This window comes from Chiloscyllium punctatum, chromosome 11 (assembly GCF_047496795.1).
Source record: "Chiloscyllium punctatum isolate Juve2018m chromosome 11, sChiPun1.3, whole genome shotgun sequence".
Taxonomy (NCBI): Eukaryota; Metazoa; Chordata; class Chondrichthyes; order Orectolobiformes; family Hemiscylliidae; genus Chiloscyllium; species Chiloscyllium punctatum.
Genome location: NC_092749.1, coordinates 29084206 through 29110143, shown reverse-complemented (window position 1 = coordinate 29110143; position 25938 = coordinate 29084206). Strand labels below are relative to the sequence as shown.

General features: G+C 41.2%; 1 protein-coding gene across 1 annotated transcript in view; it reads right to left on the bottom strand.

Moving 5' to 3' along the window:
* The window catches only part of LOC140482861 (muscarinic acetylcholine receptor M3-like), a 664163-nt gene extending 645277 nt beyond the window's left edge, over window positions 1-18886 (bottom strand). Inside the window, exon 1 of the mRNA XM_072580567.1 lies at window positions 18793-18886. The gene's annotated coding sequence lies outside the window, so the exon portion shown is untranslated. The remainder of the gene's footprint in view (window positions 1-18792) is intronic.
* Between the last annotated feature and the right edge of the window lie 7052 nt (window positions 18887-25938).

The following is a 25938-nucleotide window of genomic DNA, read 5'->3' as shown; positions in this document are numbered from 1 at the left end:
CCCTGGTAACCTCTTGTCATGATGAAACTCAGAGCAAACAACTTGGCTTGGGAAGTCTTGTGTCAAGTATGTGGACGGGTGCCATCTCAACATGGCTCATTGGCAGTAAGCATTGCCTCGATGATGGGGATGTTGGTCTAACAGTGGACACTGATATTGGAACCCCTATCTTGCATTGAATTGGCAAGATTTTATAGAGGCATCACTACTGATATTTTACTTTGGATTTGAATGTTTGCTATACATTGTCCACCCGTCCAGTGCATTCAGAATGGGCCAATCTGTAATGCTACTGCCTTGTAGACCAGCAACTCAGTGCCAAGCTTAAGACCTTTTGGAAACAAATAATCTTTTCAGAAAGCACCAATCACTTGCAGAATGATAATAAAGGTTAGGAGGAATGAGACAACAACTAAGCTGAAAGTAGTTGATGATATCTTTAAATAGAGCCAGGGGTGATCTTTCTCACTGCTGAATATGAGGCTGCGAGTGGAACACGGAGCTCCAGAACGGTACCATAAGTAGAAATGCCATGTTGCATTCATAAATTATATTATAAAAACATTTAAAGTCTCATGATTTAGATTCTCCACATATTTGCAATGCGCGTTCACTGCATGAGTGCCAACTCCGTCACCAATATTACATCTAGCAAATTTCATCTAAGCGTGACCATGTACCACAAACAACTTTGGAGCTTACAGTGACTAGAAAACAATTGTTGAGGAGTTCAGTTTTTTCATCTTCAGTATCCTGCTGAAGTTTAAATTCAATTTTAATCCCTATGCCTTAAAAAAGATGTGCACTTTCATCCTCTCCTACTTAAACACATTTCTCCAACCCATTCCTTAAACAGCTTTCCATTTCCATCATCTAGGAACTACAAACAATCAGGAAATCCAGGGATCTCATTGAAATCTCAGGTAAAATTGATATTGCCATCTTTCATGTCCTTATCAATTGTCATCAGCAGCTGAAAAGTGGATTCATCTTCACTTTAAATTCCTCTCATGGCATCACCATTGCTACCTCCATGGTTTCCAGTAGTATGTTGCTGAGCATCCCACGACATCTCAGTCCCTGCTTTCTCAATTCATTATCTCAAGACTAGACCAAGTGCTGGAAAATGGAATTAGAATGGGTAGATATTTGATAACCAGCACACACATAATGGGCCAATCTGTAAAAAAAACCCTGCAACTCTATTCTGTCTGCTTCTATTCCCACAACACCATGGCTCCTAAACCTCCTGCAGAATTCCACACCATGTCACTAAAATCCCTTTTTCACAACCGTAAGCTTTTTTCCTCCTGTTCTCCTATATTTTCTCCTCACTCCCATTTTCCTCAAATTCTGTCTTTGGGAGTGTAAGTAGATTTATTTCCATTGTGATTATAGTCCAGAATATGACTATATCTCAATGTTAATTGAAATGAAGCATTCTGAGTACTGAGTATGATGATACATCAGAACACGTTGCACCATTCCACAGATAAAATTTGGGTATTTAAACTGTTTATTAAGAGAACATTATAACCTCAGAACTTCTGTGTGTTTCTCCAGTGGTTGTTTATACTTTAAAGTACATTGCGGACAACTTAACACTGATGTGGTTTTGAATCTATCTAGTTGATATATAATCACATCTTATCTGCTCCATTCCTTTGAAAGCTGCAAATGCTTTCCAGAAGCTCTTTAATAAAGGTTTAATGGTGTTTACACAGAATTCATAACTAACTAACATTCTTCCACCCACATCACTATTTTATTTTAGAGTATAGGTGATTAATTGGTGATGTTTGGAACTGGCAGTGTTAAAACTGCAATTATTAATCTTTACTGTGGGCAAAAGTACAGATATCCAATACTGGGGAATATCTTTTTTTAAGAAAAAAACTACGTACAGTATGTAGGCATCTCTGGCTAGGCCAGTATTTGTTACTCATCTCCAATTACGTAACAGCCAATCAAGAATCAATCACACTGCTGTGGGTCTGGATTCACGTATAGGCCTGAGGACATACCGGCAGTAGATTTCCTTCTCGGAAGGACATTAGTGAAGCAGATGAGCTCCAGATTTTGAATTATCACAAAGCCATTGCCTACCCAATAAGAGGAGATTGGTGACATAATAGCATATATTGGTACATTACTGTACTAGCAAACCACTACAGATCTGGCTTAATGATCCAAATACTTGACTTCAAATCACGCAGACAGCTGGAAAACTTAAATACAGTTAATTCAGTAGATCTGGAATAACAAGCAAGTACTAATACTTATGACCATGAAAATACTTCACAACCTTACATGCAAAGACATTCTGAAAGGTAATCTGATTTGAACCCAAATGCATGGGTAGACATGAACCTAAACAGGTTCAATTGGAGAAATCTCATGTGAGGTAGCGGTGTAGTTGTAATGTCACTAGGTGAGAATTCAGAATTCCACAGGCCAGGGAAGTTCCCAATTTTGATCCCGAGCCAAGAGTGTGTGACCTGATTCTAGTCAAAGCAATGGTAGAAGTATTGTAATTTCCCTGAGTATTTTAAATCAATACAATATACTATAGAGCACAGCACACAAACAGACTCTTCAGTCCACCAAACCTGAGTCGATTCCTATTCCTTATTTAGACCTGCTTCTTATTGACAATTCATGGTTTCTATCTCTTGGTTTGCATTATGTTCATGTGTTCATCAAGATACGCCTTTAATGTTGCTAACATGCCTGCTTCCACGACCTCCACTGGCAACACGTTCCAGGCGCCCATGACCTACTGTGTGAAAACTTTTCTCTATACTTCTCCCCTAAACCTTCCCCCTCTCACCTTGAACCTGTGCCCTCTTGTACTTGACCTTTCCACCCTGGGAAAAAAAGCCTCTGACTATCCATGTTATCTATGCCTCTCATAATTTCGTCAACCCTCAGCCTCCATCTTTCCAGTAAAAACAATTCAAGTTTATGCAACCTCTCCTCATAAATAAACCTTCCAGACCACGCAACATCATGTAAACTTTCTTTGCAACCCCCCTAAAGCATCCAAATCTTCCTGGTAGTGTAGTGAGCAGAACTGCATGCAATATTCCAAATGTGGCTTAACTAACATTTTGTGCAACTGTAGCATAACTTTCCAACTTTATTATTCAATGCCCCAACCGATGAAGACAAGCATGTTGTATGCCTTCTTGACCACATCATGCACATGTGTTGCCACTTTCAAGGATTGTGGGCCTGTGCATCCAGTTCCCTCTATGTCAATCTCCTAAAGGTACTGCATTGATTGTATAATTCACACCTGAATTTGACCTTCCAATATGCACGAACCTCTTGTGCCAATCACTGTTAACGTCACTTACTCAAGGCTCAGCACTATCGAACTGTGCCTCAGGGACAGAAGGCTATAAGACTCCCAAAGAGCTGGGAAGAGAAAACACTGGAGAGGTAAATAAACAATTTCAGCAAGATAGAGAAAAGGTGAGTGCAGATAATGGTTCCACTGTTATTATTCGATGATGCATTAAGTAGCAGCAAACTCAAAGCGACATGTCAAACAATTTAGCCTCACCCACACTGGAGACATCAAGTGAGCTCTTCATAAAACACTTCCAGCCAAACTGTGTGGTCCTGAACTACTGCCCTCTCTCATTTTAATTGTCTGTTCCATCTTCCCTGTGATCTTGCTGCCCTTGGCCATTTTGCCAGTTCCAAAATGAAGCTTGCTGGAAGCTGGAGGAACAGCATCTCATTTTTTGATCGAGCTCAACTTTCCAATCTTGAGCTCAAGAATTTCAAATTCTAAACTCTGTCCTTGTTTGGTGTTGCTGATTGATTCTGCAGTTATTTTTACCTCCTGTCAAGTCATCTTTCTTTCATTACCTGTTCCTTTATCATCTCCATCCACCTTTTTTTTGTTATTTAACCTCTCTTGTCTTCCATACTATCCAATACCTTCATTCTTGTTATTTTCCCACCCTCTCCACTGTTTAACCGCTCTTTAATTTTCACCAGCTCAGATGAAAGATGATCAATCTGAAAAAGTAGCTTTCTAGCTCTCCACAGATGCTGACGGAATTGCTGAGTATGTTCAACGTTTTTGGATTTTTCCTTAAAGGGGGTAAAACTGTAGTCACTGAAGACAACAAACTATCGCCTTTATCAGAAAACTGTGCATAACCTGGGGACTTCCTCAATTGATATAGTGATGCATTCTTGTGCAAGTTACATCATTACGTTTCAACCCTTGACAGAGGCAAAATTACAAAGATTAGCAAGTACCATTTGAACAAAAACACCCCCTTTTAAGAAAGGAAAGATCTTTGTGCCATATGTATTATTCCAGCTTTGATGCAACTGAGTCCTCATTATCTTTAATGTACTAAGCATTAGTACATTTCCCTTGATGCATGAGGACAATTAGAGTTTGGAGAGAAGTTAATTTTCTGTAATAGTTTCTAATAATGAGGCTTGATAATTAGGCTGAGTGGAAATTGTTGCCTTACGAGGTATTCCATAAATGGATCAACAGCTTTTGGGAAAAAAAAGTGTTCCAGTAGTAATATTACATATCAAGTGTAGAGACAATTGTTCATTGTGGATGATTCAGCACTTAGCACTGATTGAATCAGCTGGATTCTCTTTTTCCATTTCACTATCATCTTTTGAAGAGTTGATGATATCCAGCAGTAGGACATTTACTAGTGTCAGATGTTCAACCTTAAACAACGGATTGGTTTAGTTTAGCAAACATTTGTGCTAATGATGCCTCATTAACAAAGCATAAACAGAATTGAAACAAAAATTAGCACTCACATATGAAGAGGATGATATAAATGTGATGCCATAACCTCGGATCACTACGTTTTCCATACACATGCAGAATAGAGAAAAGAAATGTTTCCATCTTGCTAATCTTTCAATCTGTATTCTTATTCAAGTTCACACAGGAAAACATACAAAAGAAAAGGGGTCAGGGACTCATGGAAAACTGTAAACTAGTGTGGAAAACAGGAAGCATATGATAATGATATGCAGGAACTGAATGGGCAACGTACTCAAATAAGGTATCCCTCAGTTCATGATATTTTCCAGTTGGACACGATTTGTTGTGGGAGAAAAACATTCTGCCTGCCCACCACTTGCTCACAGAAATCATGTCTGCTCTTAGCCAAATAAAGCCCACCCATAATGCCACTGGCACCTCAGCTTGACTATACTCAGCTCAGGAATTAACAGTGAAACGAGGCATTACTTAAGCAGTTTAACACCTCTCCCCCCTCCCCGACTGAAGGACTGCACTACCTAGATGACCTGCTCACTGGTTTTCCCTCCTCACAATAGTATCACTGCTCCTGAAGCCCAAGGGCATTCCCTGCCTCCCCAGGTACTCAATCCCCACAAAGCCCATGTAGACCAGGTGGCACCAAGGTACCTGACAAGAATGAACACTACTCTAGGGACTTATTGAAGCCAGGATGCTAGCCATTAGCACCCATTCTGCAGATTAGCTAAACCTCCTGTTACAATTGTTAACTGATGGATTCTGCTGGACAAGTAATTGTTTTCAATGAACTGTAATCAAAACTGCATTGTCTAATAAAGAAAATTCCACCACTGTAACCCTATAAGAAGTGTCTGTATGTGAAGCTCAGGGAGGAGAACCCTTGAATTAACTGTGCAAGTGTCCATTTTGTGTCAGTCCAGTCAATTTACCCTCTACACAATATCGTGAAAAATAAACCAGTGTTTGTCAATTTCACAAGATCTGTTTGTGGCCTCGATTTGTAATTGGATAATTCTCTGACAGTTGTATATTTAAAGTATACACCTTGCTCAAGTTCATCCTGGCATGAGCAATCCTCTGGAGCTATGAAAGGTCAACAACTATGACGCTGTCAGTTCTACCCACCTGCAAATCCAGTAAACAAATTGCAACAGCATGGAGAAAGTGAGGACTGCAGATGCTGGAGATCAGAGTCGAGAGAGTGTGTTGTTGGAAAAGCACAGCTGGTCAAGCAGCATCCGAGGAGCAGGTAATCGAAGTCTCGGGCCGGAGCTCTTCATCAGGAAAAGAAGTAGTGCTCTGGCCCGAGACATTGATTCTCCTGCTCCTTGGATGCTGCCTGACCTGCTGTGCTTTTCCAGCAACACGCTCTTGAACTTGTAACAGCATCGCCATCCTTGTCTTTACTCTTACATTTTGGCACCTTTTCAGATTCCTGTCCTCAGTCCCAGCATAATGTATATGTGGAGCACTTAACACTGATAGATGTAACAAACAAACGCAAAAGTGACATCTGTCTCTGCCACAAATATCATATATTACTTTTGTGTTGCAGATAAAAAGTGCCCTGCATGACAAAGGTTAGATTGCTTCCTTTCAGGAGAAAAAAATCTAGAGTTCACTTCTTACCATTAGTACTGAGTGAAAATAAAAGGGGTTGACTTTGACTCTCGGTGGGTTGGTCAGGGGAGTCCATGAGATTTCATCCTAGTTAATTTCACACTCATTTCATTAATTTCATTCCAACTCATTTCTATAAGAAGCAGCTATGATGATCGGAGATAGCCAAGCCTGGATTTTCCAACGTCCAGTCGTTTTTCCAGTGTAGACAGTTGCACTCAGGAACTGTGTGGCATTCCCATTGTAACAGATTCAAAAGGACTTGCCCAGGAAGTTGAAGATTTCACTGGACAATTTCCCACACCTGGAACCCTTTAAAAATGTCCATTTTAATTGGAGAATTGGGAATTAAGTAACTACTTACTCAGGAAAAGTTAGCTTACCAGAATTATTAAACAACCAAGTCTAACTCCTGTGTAATTATTCAATTGACACCCAATGTAACTCACACACTCCCAATTACATCTCACCTAAGTTCCTAATATCTCATACCCGATTCCCCCCATCCCTCCACTAGGAGCAGAACCCTCTCACCCAGCTTCAGACTTGACCCCTACTTCTTCAACTCTGGATCCAACTCCACTTTGTCCTGCAGCTGAACCCGACTCCGCCTGCTCAAGACCTGACAACCCTGCCTCACCTCCAGTCTCTTCAACCTACTGGGAGCTGGTGAACACCGCCCCCCCCCCCCCCCCCCCCCAAAATTCCCCTTTTGGGATGTGATGCCCACTCAACTCCCTGCCAACCATTCCTCCCCAGCACACCCTCTCTACTGGACGTGATATCTCCCATCCGTCCTGCTCAGCCATAAACACCCCACTTACCTGTCTCCATTGCCACCTTGCACTCTGGCACCTTATCCACCTGGTACTCTACCCCTGACATCCTAGCCTCTACCCAATCGGCACCCTGCCCATGTATTGCATTTCTGAAAGAGCCTGACTGGAATCTCCTGTCAGGAATGCAGAGCACTTCCCTTACGTACAAAATAAAGAGCAGGGTGACTGTGAGATTACCACTCCTTGGAAAATCCGGCTCAATATTCTTGTTACATGTTAGTTACCTGTATAGCTCTAAAGCATCCACATTTTTGTTACAGCCATAAACACATTATGCATGAGAATTATGCACATCAGATCACTGAGAACAGGAATTCCAGAATTCACTTTATCTCAGTTAAGGTATTTTCTGATTATACCAGCTTCTGAGATTGAAACCAGACCATAACAGCGTTACAATGTCCTGTGTTGCAAGAATGCCTGGACAATATCTGACTAGAAACAGAGTCAAGCTGTTCCTTCTACATCATTTGCAATAGGTCTTCATCAGATACCAGATGCCTGCTTTTAATTTCCTTGCAGCGATTAGGTTGGGAGGGTGAGGCTGGGGTGGCTCTGTGCTGTTCAGGATTCTTTAGTGCTCGGTGCTGCTTAAGGCATTGGTCACTAATGATAGTTACCATACAGCTGTGTGAAGCAGGGAGATACCCCCCTGACCCCTCCCCTCCAGCTCCAAGAGCTGCTGATAGCTGAAGTTGGCTGAAGCCCCTCCTGGGAGCCTGTACCGACCAGAGGGTCACTAATGGAGATGCAGGTGCCTTGGCACCCGTTGCTATACAAAGTCAGAACTGCCTACAGAGAGGGCCAATAAACACCAGCAGCATGGCCACATCATTTAAACTGGGCTTTGGCCAATTTTCAGCCTTCACCTCATGTTACACAATGGGCTCTCAATGGAACGTTTTAAAATTAAACATCAGACAAGCCTCACCGTGATTGAATTAACTGAACATTCTTTGATCAAACCCAAGTTTTCTATTGTTTACTTCATCCATTCCCATTGCTGTCTCGACAAATTTTAATATGTTTGAGAAACATGACATGTTACTTTGAAACCAGTTAGTGGCACCCCTGAAACACTCATAGCAAGCCCACTAGCAATTTTCACAGAATTAGATTAAGTGGCTTGAAATGATAAGATGCATATTCAGGTGCTCCTCCAACCCTTAGACACTGAAAAATCTCAAACTGAAAATATTAATTTTGTCCTGTATTTCCTCACGGATTCCCTGGTCATTGCATCTGAATCAAACTCTCGGTGAATAATAAATGTTTCCAGCTGCTGCATCTCACATTCTTTATTCACTCCCACCCTCTCTGCCATTTTAATGGTATCCCTTGTTTTCCAACCTTGCTTCTACTGTTAACACTTGCTCAATAACCTTTGGGCCTTTCTTGCTGTCTGTTGATATTAATCTCCCAGCTTTGCTTTAACTTATTTCAGTTTCTTCAAAGCTTCTCTATTAACATTGACCTGTCTTCCCTCAAACCAGTAGAGAGGACTTTATGGGTCATGCACAAGAGGGAACACAGATCTGCCATGACACTATTTGACAGGTGATAAGAAGGAGTGAGATGGGCCACTTGCCTTCAGCTCCATTGAAACCCTTTAAAGCTAAATTAATGTCTCAGTTGAGAAAGCTATCCCACCATCCCTACAATTCAATGGCCCAGTGAGGTCACAGACTTACCTGTGTATCATGTCAGCCATGGTTCCTCTTTGTCCCCATGCAATACCAATCATGGCCACCAATCTGCAGAAATACCACCATTTATGGTCTTTTTGCCCGAGTACAATGGGGGTCTGTTCAGTTGTCAGAGCCTCTCGGTTCCATCAAATGTATGTCAACAGTGTCTTTTATAAGAAAGAAATGCCTTAAATTTTCTTGTAACTGCAGAGAATGCCAAATTCCTGTGATTGCCTATTATTCAAGTGCAAAGACAGTACTGATTAACTTTAGTAACTGTATATGCACGTAAAGATTTTTTTGTGAATAAAGGGTTTTTTTCCAATAAAAATAATCCTGGCCATCAGTCCTAGTGTGCCACAGCTTTCAGCCTCTGTTTGACTAGCAGCTCAATGAGTTGGGCCTTCCTCCTGAAGATAGATGGAAATCAAATCTCATTCTCATAATATAGCATGATATGGAGGTGTCAGTGTTGGACTGCAGTGGACAAGGTCAGAAGTCAGACGACACCAGGTTATAGTCAAACAGATTTATTTGAAATCACAAGCTTTCGGAGTATTGCCCCTTTCTCAGGTGAAGTGAGAGAGAAGCGCACAGGCATAGAATTTATAGGCAGGGAGATCAAAAGATCTTACAAATAGTGTGCGTGGAGTGTCGACAGGCTGAATAATAAGTCTCTGCAGGTAATCAAGAGTGTCGGATGGTGTGAGTAAAGTGACAGCAGCTGAACAACAAGCGACTTATAATCCGATGTGCAACAATAAAAAAACTGCAATGACCTCCTCAGAAGACAGACACAGGATACGCTGATAGAGTACCCATCATCGTCCCATACTTCCTCAAGCCAGAGAAACTACACCATGTTCTCCACAGTCTTAAACTTGTCATCGAGCATCTTGCCAAGATCATCCCTACACCCCCACTTCTCGCCTTCAAATAACTGCCAAACTTTAAATAGACCATCATTCACAGGAAACTACTCAGCCTTCAGAACAACATAGACCATAACACCACACAACCCTGCCACGGCAACTTCTTCAAGTAATGCCAGACCATCAACATGAATACTAACATATAAGATAATCATGGGTTGATCAGTGAGACCCTTTTTCTTCAGACGGTGATGGTTAGCACGAGGGGACATAGATTTAAATTGAGGGGTGATGGATACAGGACAGATGTCAGAGGGAGTTTCTGAACTCAGAGATTAGTCGGAGCATGGAATGCACTGCCTGCAACAGTAGTAGACAAATTTAAGGGCATTTAAATGGTCATTGGACAGACATATGGATAAGAATGGAATAATATAGGTTAGATAGCCTTCAGATTGGTTTCACAGGTCGGCGCAACATCAAGGGCTGAAGGGCCTGTATTCCACTGTAATGCTCTATGTTCTAAGTTCTAACATCACACATGGGACCACTACCCACTACATACACAACAGGTACTCATGTGACTTGACCAGTATGGTCTACTTCATACACGAGAGACAAGGACGCCCCGAGACATGGTATATTGGCTAGACCATGCAGACGCTACAACAGCAGATGAATGGACACAGGACAACAATTGCCAAACAGGGATGACCCTCCCAGTTTGGGAATACTTGAGTGGTCAAGGACGTTCAGTGTCCAGTCTTCGGGTAGGCGTCCTCCAAGGCAGTCTTCGAGACACACAATAATGCAAAATTACTGAGAAGAAATTGATAGCCAAGTTCCATACCCATGAAGATAGCCTCAACCATGATCTTGGGTTCATGTCATGCTCTATGTGACCCTGCCACACCTCTGTATCTGTAAAATCTTCCTTTCTTTCCTGGATTGACACCATTATCTTGATAAATTGTTACGATCTCTCTACCCTAATTAGTTTGCACAGTTTTAGATTATTTATTACCTTGGTTAGACCCTCGGCATGCAACTCTTATATCAATTAAGTTATTTCAATCTTTTGGTTTGTCTCCAGCACCACCTTGTTTTTAATTTATTTTAATTATCTCTCTGCCTCATTTCATTGGATTATAGATTATCCTTTCACATGTTAATCAACTCTTGGCACTTTACTCACACCATCTGACACCCTTGATGACCTGCAGAGACCTATTATTCAGCCTGTCGACACTCCACTCACACCAATTGTATGATCTTTTGATCGCTCTGCCTGTAAATTCTGTGCTGGTGTGCTTCTCTCTCACTTCACCCAATAAAGGTGCAATGCTCCGAAAGCTTGTGATTTCAAATAAACCCGTTGGGCTATAACCTGGTGTTGTCTGACTTCTGACCTTGGAATAAGAAAACAGCTGAAGAGTTAAAGCATGGAATAGACAAGGGAAAGTCTGTTTGCTGCCAACTTTTATACTGCTCTGTTGGGAGACCATCCTCAGCTTATAATCCAATATGTTTTTATCAATGCACTTCATCCGGATAACATCACTTTATAAAAGCAATTCACCACTGTCTATTCCTCCCATCTAGAACCAGACCTAGGCTATCAGACTGCAATTTCAATATTAAGTCATGGATGAAACAAGGTATTCAGCTCTTGAGCATTGAGAAGACCAAATGCATCTTCTATGTACACAGCTTCTCTTGTGTCCTCCCCGGCCCCTCATTCACAGTTAATAAGATTACGCAAAGTCTTGGCATCCTTTGACTTGAGCACAACGTTTACGCTCCATCACACTGCTGAGAGAATGCTGAGCCATTGAAGGTTGCCAGGTGGTAAACTGTCACTCACTCTCTCCAATGGATGTAAAAGATCCTGTGGTAATACTCAATGAGAAGAAGGAAAGTCACAGGAGTGCAGTAGTGCAAGTAATCAGTTTTAATTGTGTAATATGCATAACTATACTCATACCATTACGATCAACACTGTGTAATTCTTAAACAAAAACAGCAATTGCTGGAAAAGCTCATCAGATCCGACAGCATCTATGACGAGAAATCAGAGTTAACTTCTCGGGACCAGTGACCCTTCCTCAGCACTGGTGCTGCCAGACGTGCTGAGCTGTTCCAGCAATTTCTGTTTTTGTTTCTGATTTACAGCATCCGCCGTGCTTTCATTTTTTACTCTAATTCCTTCTGCAATACAAAGTGTGCAAAGTTACATAGCAACGTCTCCTTCAGTTCATTGCAGGTAGTGCCTTAGAGGCCCAAAAGACAAAGGAAGGTCTAATTTTCCAATTTCTGTTTTGCAAGCTTTCTGTCAGTAATTAGCTTTTAACAACCAAGTTACACAAGAAAGCTATTCCAAAACTTGAAAGCCTCGAAAATCTGTTGTGTGTGTGCTTCCAATATTTATTTCCTTAATGTTTCACCCTTATAATTTGCAGATAGGGGTCTTCTTCAGATTCAGCTAACCTGAAAGATTTAGAAATGTTGAAAAAAGAATGGGTCGACAGGGATTTGAAATTTGGAGCAAAATTCCCCACGTGAATGTTTTACTTGGCCTGGAGATATTGGATTGGCTGTGAGCAGCAAATATGAGAATTTCCCATCAGGAGCAGGAAAGGTCTTGAAGGAATTCTGCCAAATGTTTATTTCATCCACTAAAAATAATGGATGAATGATCAAATAGGGTTTATTAGTGAGCTGTCAGGAGTGTGGTGCTAGAAAAGCACAGCAGGTCAGGCAGCATCCGAGGAGCAGTTAAATCGATGTTTTGGGCAAAAGCCCTTCATCAGGAATGATGTTTTTGCCCAAAACATCAATTTTCCTGCTCCTCAGATGCTTCCTGACCTGCTGTGTATTTCCAGCACACCACACTCTCGAGTATCTGCAGATCTCACTTTCGCCTTTATTACTGGGCTGGTCAATATTTCTGTATCGGTTGCAGTACCAGTTTTAGGATATTTGCCTCATTTCCAAAATGAAGCAAGATTTGTGATATGTGCCCTTTGTAGAGAAATAGAATCTTTACACCAAATTGGTTTCGCATCCCATCCCCCTTTGCATTTATTTGGTGTCAAAATTACCCTGATCCACTTAATAAGATATTGTGAAACAAACTAGGTGACACAGTGGCTAGCCTGCTGCCTCCTAGTGCCAAGGATCAGGGTTCAATTCCACCCTCGAGCAACTGTCTTTATGGAGTTTGCACACTCTGTGGGTTTGCTCCCATAGTCCACTGGCCACAGATTTGTTGGGCTGAATGGGAAATTTCTGTAGTCTACTAACATTGTAACATCAAAACCATTTTAAATAAATGGTTCCTAAACTGTATTCAGGTTATAATTGGAAGTTGTTTGAGGACATTACAATCAGGTTCAGTTCCAAGAAAAGCAATTAGAGCAATTCTGGGATGTAGAACTCTGAAGCTAGGGAAGGCGATAGCCTAGTAGTATTATCTGTTAATCCAGAGACCCAGATAATGTCTGGAGACCCAGGTTCAAACCCTAGCATGGCAAAGTCTAATGATGACCATGAATCCATCGTCAGTTTTTGGGAGAGAAAAAGGCCTGGCCTGGCCTACATGTGACTCCAGAGTTACAGCAATGTGGTTCCCTCTGATCAATTCAGGATGGACAATAAATACTGGTCTAGGAAATATTTCATATAATTCCTATATCCCATATATAATTTCAAAAAAGAAAAGATTCAGGACTGGAATTCCTTTCATTGCAGAAAGGGTTTAAAAGAATATAGAACACATCTTTGCAATCCTTAAAGAAATGAATAACATGAATGCTATTGATTAAATTTAACATTTAAATTAGATACCAGAAGAATTGCTACATTATTGCCAACAATGAACGTTGCATCAGCTGATGTTAACTTCTTTAACAAAGAGATGGATAGGCAGAAGTTTAGAATTCAAGATGTTAAAGTTAAGAAATCAAAAATCATGCGGTTGATATTTTTGGGCTAAGCTTGAAGTGGGTTGGGTTTTTTAGAGGGATTTCTGCTGCAGGGCTGAGTGGGTTACCTCACTGCATCTTACCAAAACCACCACATTCATTCTCTTACCTATGGCCATTCCTCTAATGTATTTTATCAAATGCCGTTCTCAGATCAACTCACATCTCTGCGGAGAGTCACCAAGAAATGGGAATTCCTTGCACTGTCTTTAAAAGGTCACGGTGCGCGTGGTCAAGAACTGGCACTCTGGAGCTCCTCTGCTGAGTCAGGAATGGAATCTCAACATGTCAGAGAAAGGGAAGTTGGCATTGTTCCTAACACCTCACCACCTTCCCTCCACCTGCACCAGCACTGGCAGCTATGCCACCAACTTTCATCTCACTTAATCCCTTGCTTTCTCTCATTACAGCCCACACCAGGCTTGGGAGTGCCCATATGGGTGGTGAGTTTCCCAACATTAGGCTTCACATCCCCTCGCAGGAGAAGACCACGTCTGCTCCTGTGAGGATACCAAGTGGTCCATGCTCGGTCTGCTGAGTATTTACCAAGCAATGATAGTAAATGTGGATTAATATCCTAGACTTGAGCTTTGTGAGATTTATAATTTGGGTGTTGTACAAATAAATATGTTAGAGTATTACATTAAATTAGTTAGACCTGAGTTGCTTGCCTGACTTTGAAATTGAACAGAGTTTGCGAAAGAACCAATTGTAACTCGTCTGGCTGAAATAGAGCACAGAACATAGAACATTCCAACACAGTACAGGCCCTTTGGCCTTCGATGTTGCACTGACGTGTGAAACCAATCTGAAGCCCATCTATCCTACACCATTCTATTTTCATCCATATGTCTATCAAATGACCATTTAAACGCCTTTAAAGTTGGCGAGTCTACTCCTGTTGCAGACAGTCCATTCCAAGCCCCTACTACTCTCTGAATAAAGAAACTGCTTCTGACATCTATCCTATATCTATCAACCCTCAAATTAAAGCTATGCTCCCTTGTGCTAAGCCATCACTATCTGTGGAAAAAGGCTCTCACTGTCCACCCTATATAACTCTCTGATCATCTTGTATGTCTCAACTAAGTCACCACTCAACCTCCTTGCCTCTAACGAAAACAGCCTCAGGTGCCTCAGCCTTTCCTAGGACTCATAACAGCACACAAACCAACAGCCACGCTCAGACAACAACTCACCAGGACAAAGGACCCGATACCCAACATGAGCAAAACTAATGTAGTGTACAAAATCCCATGCAAGGACTGCACAAAACACGACATCGGACAAACAGGAAGACAGCTAACGATCCGTATCCATGAACACCAACTAGCCACGAAACGACACGACCAGCTATCCTTAGTAGCCACACACACAGACAACAAGCAACATGAATTCGACTGGGACAACACTACCATTATAGGGCAAGCCAAACAGAGAACAGCCAGGGAATTCCTAGAGGCATGGCACTCATCCACAGACTCTATCAACAAACACATCGACCTGGACCCAATATACCAGCCACTACAGTGGACAGCTCGAACTGACAACCGGAAGCGGCAGCGACAGGCCACTATAAATGCCGGAGGAAACAGCACAGAAGCGCTTCACAGGAGGCTCCCAAGCACTGAGGATGTCACCTAGACAGGGGATGAAACGTTTGCAAGACAAATTCCCAGCTCGGCGAACAGAACCACAACAACGAGCACCCAAGCTACAAATCTTCTACCAAACTCTGTACCAATAAAAGCTCACACACCATTTGCCTTCTTAACAACCCTGTCAACCTGGGTGGCAACTTTCAGGGATCTGAAAGTACATGTACCTGGACGCCAAGATCTCTCTGCTCATCTACACTACCAAGAATCTTACCATTTGCCCAGTATTCTGTATTCCTGTTATTCCTTCCAAAGTGAACCACCTCACATTTTTCCACATTAGACTCAATTTGCCACCTCTCAGCCCAGCTCTGCAGCTGATTTATGTCCCTGTGTAAACTACAACATCCATCTGCACCATCCATAACTCAACCAACCATAGTGTCATCTACAAATTTACTAACCCATCCTTGTACACCCTCATCTGGGTTGTTTACAAAATTGACAAACAGCAGTGGAACCAAAACAGATCCTTGCTGTACACCACTAGTAAATGAACTCCAGGAAGAACATTTCCCATCAACCACCACCCTCTGTCTTCTTTCAGCTAGCCAATTTCTCATCCAAACCGCTAAATCACCCTCAATCCCGTACCTCCATATTTTGTGCAATAGCCTACTGTGGGGAACCTTGTCAAAGGTTTTACTGAAATCCATATACACCACATCAACCGCTTTACTCTCATCCACCTCTTTGGTCACCATCTTAAAGGGTAGGCATGACCTACCCTTCACAATACCATGTTGACTATCCCTAATCAGCTTACTCCTTCCTAGATGGTTATAAATTCTATCTCTTATAACCTTTTCTAACACTTTACCTACAACTGAAGTAAGGCTCACTGGTCTATAATTACTAGGGTTGTCTCTACTCCCCTTCTTGAACAAGGGGACAACATTTGTTATCCTCCAGAACTTCAGTACAATTCCTGTAGACAATGATGATATAAAGGTCAAAGCCTAAGGCTTGGCAATCACCTCCCTAGCTTCTCAGAGAATCCCACGATAAATCCCATCCGGCCCAGGAGACTTATCTATTTTTACACCTTTCAGATTTGCTAACACCTCCTCCTTGTTAATCTCAATCCTATCCCATCTAATAGCCTTTATCTCAGTATTCATCTTGGCAACATTATCTTTTTCTAGTGTGAATACTGATGAAAAATATTCATTTAAGCGTTTCCCCTATCTCCTCTGACTCCATGCACAACTTCCCACTGATATCCTTGATTGGCCCTAATCTTACTCTAGTCATTCATTTATTTCTGATATACCTACAGAAAGCCTTAGGATTTTCCTTGATCCTATCTGCCAACAACTTCTCATGTCCCATCCTGGCTCTTCTTAACTCTTTCTTTTGGTCTTTCCTGGCTAACTTGTAATTCCCAAGTATCCTAACTGAGCCTTCACCTCTCATCCGAACATATTCCTTCTTTGTCCCCTTGACAAGAGATTCAACTTCCTTCGTAAACCATGGCACCTGCGCTCGACCACTTCCTCCCTGCCAGACAGGTACATACTTATCAAGGGCTCTTAGTAGCTGTTCCTTGAATAAGCTCCACATTTCAATTGTGCCCATCCCCTGCAGTTTCCTTCCCCATTCAATGCATCCTAAATCTTGCCTAATCATATCATAATTGCCTTTCCCCCAGCTATAACTCTTGCCCTGCAGTATATACTTATCCCTTTCCATCACTCAAGTAAACATAACCGAATTGTAGTCACTATCACCAAAGTGCTCACCTACCTCCAAATCTAACACCTGGCCAGGGGCATTGCCCAGAACTGAATCCAATGTGACTTCACCCCTTGTTGGCCTGTCTACATACTGCGACAGGAAACCCTCCTGCACACACTGGACAAAAACTGACCCATCTAAAGTACATGAACTATAGTATTCCTTGTCAATATTTGAAAAGTTAAAGACCCCCATAACATCTACCCTGTCACTCTCACTCCTATTGAGAATCATCTTTGCTATCCTTTCCTCTACATCTCTGATTCTATTCAGGGGCCAGCAGAAAGCTCCCAACAGGGTGACCTCTCCTTTCCTGTTTCTAACCTCAACCCATACTACCTCAGATATGAGTCCTCAAACGTCCTTTCAGCAACTGTAATCCTGTCCTTGACTAATAATGCCACACCTCGTCTTTTACCATCTTCTCTGTTCTTACTGAAGCATCTACATTCCAGAACCAGCAAAAACCATTCCTGTCCTTGCTCCACCCATGTCTCTGAAATGGCTACGACATTGAAACCCCAGTTACCAATCCATGATGCAAGTTCACTCACCTTATTCCGGATGCTCTCTGGTGTTGAAGTAGACACACTTCAAACCAACTTCTAGCTTGCCAGTACCCTCTTGTGACTTTGAAACCTTACTTCAAACCTCACTACTCTCAATGTCCTGTATACTCAAACTACAATTTGGGTTCCCATCCCCTTGCTGAATTAGTTTAAATTCTCCTGAAAAGCATTAGCAAATTTCCCCCCAGGATATTTGTACCCCTCTGGTTCAGGTGAAGACCATCCTTTTTGTAGAGGTCCCACCTACCCCAGAGGTTCCACTTGCTTCTGCTGGCAAATATTATGCTGTAAAACTTGTAATATTTCTGTCATTTTCAGCAAATCATCCCATTTACTCCTTGTCCACTAACATTGACAGGTACAAGACTGGCAGCAGGGAAGAATATATCAAAGAATCAGACCCAGCGAGGTGCACTACAGAGGTGAACAGCATAGAAGAACCTTTCCCTTCAGTTGATGCCAAGTCATGCATGTAATAACAGTCTGACTTTGTACATGGCAGTGACGTGAAGTATGACCTCGGTTTTTATCACAAGGATTCAGTTACAGCTGGCAACCAATTTAGAATCCCTGAAGCAGACATGAACGATGGATTGACAATCGGCAATGACAGGATAATCAGACGAATGCAGGTTTGGATGTTTTGACCCCATTGATTGCTGTAAGGTGCCCTTAAGACATAGGTATTTTCTTGTGAAATCCACAACATCATTTAGTACAAAACTATCAAAGCAATGCAATTACTTTTGCCACAGCGTGAATTCAACAGCACAATTTTTTAAAAATTATTTTTCAGTATTTGATAGTCTTTGGTATCTTTTAAAATTAAAATTAGGCTTAAACAACTTAAAACCTGAGCGAGCAGGGAAAGATTAGAATAACAAAGGTAATAACATTTTGCTAAAATCAGTCAACAAATCCTGCAACACTGCAAACTCCAAGATGACAGACAACCACCTAGAGACATGTGAAACCACATTTGTAAACGTCTATCCCCCCTAAAGGATAAAAGCTCTATTAAACCCTTGGAAACAAATAAGTACCTGTTCCTTCTGCAGGGAATTTCATGAGGTTTCTACCGAGGTTGCTTGCAGAGAAGAAACAGTTGATTGTCAGGTCAACAAATAGAAAAATAATCTATGAAATAAAGAGATTAATATTGTATGATTGCACACACACATATGGGAAAAATGTATCATTAATAGACAGCATTTGCTTTTTCTGAGATATTAAAGAAAGAGTTTCTTTGAATGAAAGCCCTTAAAATATTGAGATGCAGCATGTTAGTGCTTTTAGATATTTACTAATTGAGTCATAAGAGTCTGAACAGGGATAAAGGAAATGCATATTGATTGGTGAGATGTGACAAGTGTTGTTTCTCAATAATTGGTGCTGAAACCTCCATTTTTCACATTTATATAAACAACAATAAGAGGGAGGTGCAAGTCCAAGTGTGCAGATGGCACTAAATTCTAGGGGACAGTAAGTTGTATACATGAGAGTCCAGTATTGCAAAGAGCCACAAGCAAATAAATAGGTGGGAAAATCAGTAGTAAATGCTGTATGTTGTCCGAACGTATGAGGTCAGGTCAGACACCACCCTGCCTGAGTGGGCAAGTTGCATGCACTAATGTCTCCCCATCTCCAGCTTAATCATCTTCTCGTACTGGAGACTGACATATAGTCTTCTGCATGATTTAGTGTATCCTGCTGCCATTGCAACTACTTGGGTACATTCTGCTCTATTGTCGCTCTCTAATTGGCCACTAAAATCTTGGGGTGTTGCCATTAATCAGAAACTGTACTGGACTAGCCATAAAAATACCATGGCTGCAACAGCAATTGGGAGGCTCTGAATTCTGCAGCCTGTAACTCATTTCCTTTTTCCCCAATGTCTGCCCACAAGGCTCAAGTCAGGAGTGTAATAAAATACTCTCCTCTTGATTGGATTAGTGCAGCTTCAACAACACTCAAGAAGCTTCATACAATCCAAGACAAAGTATCCTACTTGATTGGCACATCTTCCACCACCCTATGGGCAGCATGGTGGCTCAGTGGTTAGCACTGCTGCCTCACAGTGCCAGGGATCTGAGTTTGATTCGGGTGATTGCCTATGTGGAGTTTGCACATTCTCCCGTGTCTGTGGTTTTCCTGCAGGTGCTCCAGTTTCCTCTCACACTCCAAAGATGTGCAGGTTAGGCTGGATTGGCAATGTTAAATCACCCATAGTGTCCAGGGACGTACAGGCTGGGTGGATTAGTCATGGGAAATGTAGGGTTACAGGGATAGGGTAGGCAAGTGGGTTTGAGTGGGACGTTCTTCGGAAGGTGCAGTGTGGACTCAATGGGCCAAATGGCTTGTTCCACACTATGGGGATTCTACGATTTAACATTGCTCTGTACACAATCAAACAGTGGCAGCATCTGTACCATCTACAAGATGCACTGCAGCACCTCACCAAAGCTCCTTGAGACCACATACTAGACCCATGACCTCTAGTACAGGAAGGAAGAAGGCATCTGATGCTTAGAAATATGACCAACTGCAAGATCTGCTGCAGGTCACACACCATTCAGATTTAGAGCTATGTCTCCATTTGTTCACTGTTGCTCAATTAAAGTCTTCAAGCACCATCCCTAATAGCTTTGTGGTATACTTACCAAACATGGGCTGCAGGAAGGGAGCTCTTTATTGCCTTTTGTCACTTAAATTTGACTGATAATGTTGAGTGGGCTTCACAAAAATATCACCCTCTCAGCCTGACCATACTAATGTAATGAAATATGCATTAATGCACCTATTATATCATGACATTACTCTTGATTAAAATTATATTTTTCAGAACGTTTGCAAATCGCTTTTGCTTTGATTTAAATATATGGGTCCCTGTAGTATGTTTATGTTAGAATGTTTAATGGATTGATACCAACATTGGTTGAAAGGAAAGCCAAGGATGCAAGGAATTTTAGGGAAAGCTGTAAGAGAAACATGATTCTCAAGCTCCAATCAGATTCTTCTGAAATGGAGCTGAGAACTGATTTGAAATGGGTTCTGAGGAACGGTCACTCAAAATACTAACTGCTTTCTCTGCACAGATCCTGCCAAAACATGCTGAGTTTCTCCAGATATTTTTGTTTTTGCTTGTTTCTTTTAAAATGCAACATGCTGCAAACGTCTGGCCTGATTTTCGATTTAATTGTAAAAATAAGTTCAAGAAAGATTTTGCATTTGTATATTTATACTTATATGTCTCAAAGCCCATTACAGTTCATGAAGTAATTTGGAAGTGCAGGAACTACTATAATGTAGGGAACACAGCCATTTTTCACAAAGCGGACTCCCACAAACCACAATGTGATTATGACCAGATTCTCTACTTTTGTGCTGTAATTTAGCCCAATGCTTCCACTGTTCATCTGCAGTGGGCATGTAGGATATCAGTTTAACCAATCACAGGGAAGATGGCAGCACTAACAACACAGCAATCCCACAGTACTGCACTGCAGTATCAATATTGATCTTTGCCTTGAAATTAGACTTGAACAGTAACCTTCTGATTGTGAAATAACTGTGCTACCTACTGAATTACATCTGATACATACCTTTGGACAGGTATTATTTCACAACACATAAAAAGGAAATGGTTGTGTGCAAGTATTCACTTCAATGCTTATACTCATGTAATGATGCTGACAGCATGGTGTGAAACTGGCGCGAGGAAACAAAATTTGTTACGGCAAAACTAGTGAATTTTAGAAAACATACATCCCATAAACATCTGTCATTTTAAATGCACTTGCTCTCCTTAATGTAATACATGTGAAATTACCTAAAATTATTTTGCAGATGAGTTTAATTGCTGATAATAAAGGATTGGATCTGATGAAGTATAAGAACACATTTTTATGCATGTATGAAATTGGATTCAGATCCACACTGAGTTGTATAGATTATCACTCACACCAGTCAATTACTATTGTTAATAATAAAATGAACTTATTGTATATATTCACTGTTTAACATTGAGTTTCTATTTGCTTCTTCTAGTTATTGTCTCATGAACATGCCAACTCCCTCCACCTTATGAGGTGCTGTTCCATCCTTGCTACCATCCTTGTCTTTAAATGTCATTAACTCCAAGGTCTGTGTGATCTTGTGTGGTGGAGGAAAAGCACTCTCTAGTCTAACTAGAAGAGCCTCTTACAGTGAGCAACCTATTGTTAATTGTGTGTTAGAAACTAGTTCAGATTGCAATGATACAAATGACACTGTTACAGAGATTAGGAGGTGGAACTGATTGTTAAAAGTTAGTCTGTGGAGATCCTAAACTGTTCTGCCCACATAGCAACATGACATCATCATGTATGGCATGCCTTTGTATTAACCCTTTAAGAGTCATGCGTCTCAGTTACATCAGCCCAATCTGGTAGAATCGGCTGTGTTAAGGCAAAATATTTGAGAAATGTTCAAATGTTATTTAAAGTCAGAGACATTTAATTGCAGGTGATCTTTTGTGCTGGTTTGACGTTTAGTTCCATCTGACTAGACCCTGGCTTGAATAGCTCATCACATCACCAGCTTCATATTGTATGGTTCAGTTGACCATGATGGTTAGGGAACACTCACTTGACTAGTCATTTCCTGAGGTGTACAGGCACTAACTTGTAGGCATATTTCTAAACATTTTAATATCAGAAAGTATACACAGAGAAGCTTACTACTGCACACTGGTGACTTTGCTAATTGTTTCAATATCGTTTTTTTAAACATTAATTTTTAAGTGATTTTAGATCGGGCTATCTAGAGGTAAATGACAAGGCATCCTTATCAAAAACTCTGAAGAAGAGCATGACCAAATGGTGAACAGACTTGGTGGGCCAAATGGCCTCATGTTGCTCCTTTTTCGTATGGTCTACATCTTATATCATGATTCCAAATGGTGCGGAGGTAAAATTGGTGGATAGGTTAGGGGATGCCAAAGATCGTGGTGTTGGAGGAGATTACACTCCAATCAGGGTGAGGCAGGTCTGATGCCTCAGATTAGGGAAACCATGGGTTTTGGAGTCAGGCTAGAGAAGTGGAGCTGTGAGTATGGAGTGAGGGGGTTATGAGAGGCCTGAGAGAGAAGGTAGTTGGCAAGGTCTTGATCACAGAGGCTTCTCAAACTGAGAACCGTGAAGGCACTGACTCCCCCTTGAATCTCCTAAGTTCCAGCACTGGGGAAGCTGCAGGGTTCCCAGACATTCTGGAAGCCCATTCATCATAGGATAGTTCTACCATCTCAGGAATTAGTCCAGTCAATTAGGGCAGTAGGTGTTCACCAGGCAGAAGATATAGTGACTATGGAACAGGAGAAATCCCTGTTTGTCTTCAAATTAGGCATGGGATCATAAGCATTCATTTGATTGACTGGAAGGGCCTCCATTTAACATCTCATTGACAAAAGAAGAATTGGAGTAAATAGAATCGGGATGTTTGAAAGTAAATAATGGGAAGGAAGAAAACAAATGTTATTGTAACAATTGTGATGTAGGATGTACTTTTCCAGTGGGAGATCCACAGAACAGACATTGGCCTACAAGCTGTTTTGAGCATGTTAAGTAATATACATTGTACACAAGACTTGTACACAAGTCCCTTCATGATAAGCTGGAATGCCATTGAAGTAGCTAAACAGATGCAATGGACTGCTGCAAGGAAATAAAAGATATAATGGGGGACCAGTCATACTAAACCATTCCTTTGGATCTTGAAGTTGTCAGCTGAACAACAAATTAATGAAGACCAGGGAATAAACCTACGGCTGAATTGGCTGAACACGAACTGTGAAACAGAAAACATGTGTACGGGGCAAAATTAAGGTGTATAAGTCGTCATATAAATAAAAAAAACTCTTAATTTCAATTATGTAGGCAATTAAGACAGATTCTATAATGTGCTGTGAGCTGGGTTGTATGATATTAAGGCAGGAAGAGATAAGATAATATTTTAACCAATTAATGGTCCAAGCAAATTCTATCAGACATTTTTTAACAGCCATAATATTAAATGCAATGTGCAGATTAATTCTCAGTAATCTGTTGACAAAATACAAAATGCTGCTATACATCAGTCAGACAGCACTGTCATTCTCTCAGGTATGCAACAACAAACATTATAACTGTGTACCTGAGTCATTTTCATGCTGTGTTCTACATATCACAAGGGTTGCCCCCACAAAAGATGCATTTTTATAAAACATAAATATATCGGAGCTATAATGTACCTTGTGGTGTGATATGGTTATTCATTCTAATAAATATGTTATTGGTACTGTAACTGAAACAGATTCTAAGACAGTGTCTCCTTTACAAACCATCAAACTAAAGGTCTCCCAGACTAATGTGCTGAATTCCCTCAGGACCAGGGACATCCACAACAGATTCTCAACTCCTTGAGTACCTTCACCCCCTCCCCATGGCCGTCTGACCATTTCATTTCCCCCTGGATAATTTCATTTTTGAACTGAAGTACCTGTCAAGTGAAAGGAGGAACAAATAGTGCAGATGATTTTAGTTGGTGGGTAATTTTGATCATAACTGATTTTAAGTGGTCATCTGATATAGAAGAGATGAGCCCAAAAGAAGATTTATCACAATCTTGGGTGACTTAACATATAGTCTCGTTAAATGCCATGCTTGTTCAGGAGCCCAATTATATTTTTCATGGACTTCAGTTTATTAAACTCTAATTCATTTACCACTGAAATAATTCATACCATTCTCATTTTCTTTTGTCATCTTGACCATAATTTTAAACCCAAAATCTAGAATTCCTTCATAAATTCCTCTCACACTCCACCTTCAGTTCTTCATGCGCTTTCTTAAATCCTCTACTCGATCAAATCTTTGACCATCCTCATCAGTCATTCCGTCTTTATCTCAACCCTGTAGATTTTCTTTGACAGCTATGGTGCCATAATTGCTGTTGTAGCTGAAGATTCCAACTTCTACTGCCTGCCTTTATCTTGACACATTTCTCTGAGTTGTCTGCATGTTTCCTCTTCAGCTCCTTTATAACAACCTGCTGCTTTGTGATGGACCAGCTGCTCTCCAATTCATACTCTTTATTCCAGAGATCATAGCTGGGTTTTCATTTCCCTGCTTCTGCATTCTGCTGTCTCCTCCTTCCCTGTCAACTAAAACAAATAGGAGGAACATCACAGGCTAATGAGCAGACAATGATGAATGTGGGGTTGCTCACTGAGCGGATGGTTCGTTTTCAGACATTTAGTCACCATATTAGGTAACATCATCAGTGAGGCTCCAGATGGAGCATTGGCAGCATGGCCCACTTTCTAATTATGTGTTTCGGTTTCCTTGGGTTGATTATGTCATTTCCTGTGGTGATGTCATTTCCTATTCTTTTTCTCAGTGGGTGGCAAATGGGATCCAAGTCAATATGTTTGCTGGTAGAGCTCCAGTTGGAATGCCATGCTTCAAGAAAGTCCTGTGGGTGTCTCTGTTTGGCTTGTCCTAGGATGGATGTGTTGTCCCAGTCGAAATGGCGTCCTTCCTCATTTGTATGTAAGGATACTAGTGAGAGAGGGTCATGTCCTTTGATGTTCAAAATCTGGATACATGACGAAGGGATATGCTCACACAAAGTCCCAGAAAAGGCAGACAGTATAACTGAGAGTAACAAACTAATATAAATTACACTGCGCTAAGAGAATATACCACGCAGAAGGATTTCAAACAGCTTACATCAATCACCTTCTCTGAACTCCCACAGGACAATTTTTCAGGTCAAAACTTCAATATAGAGTCATAGAGTCCAACTCGTCCATGCGGACCAGACATTCCAATCTGATCTTGTCTCATTTGCCAGCATTTGTCCCACATCCCTCCAAACCCTTCTTATTCATACACCCCTTCCAGATGCCTTTTAAATGTTGCAATTGTACCACTCTCCACCACTTCCTCTGGTAGTTTGTTCCATACACGCACCACCCTCCATATGAAAAAATCTACCCCTTAGATCCTTTTAAAATCTTTTCCCTCTCACATTAAACCTATGCCCTCTAGTTTTGGATTCCCCCTGTCCTCAGAAAAAGACCTTGGTTATTCACCCTAACATGCCCCTCATGATTTTATAAACTACTATAAGGTCACCCCTTAGCCGATACTCTAGGGAAAAAAGCCCCAGCT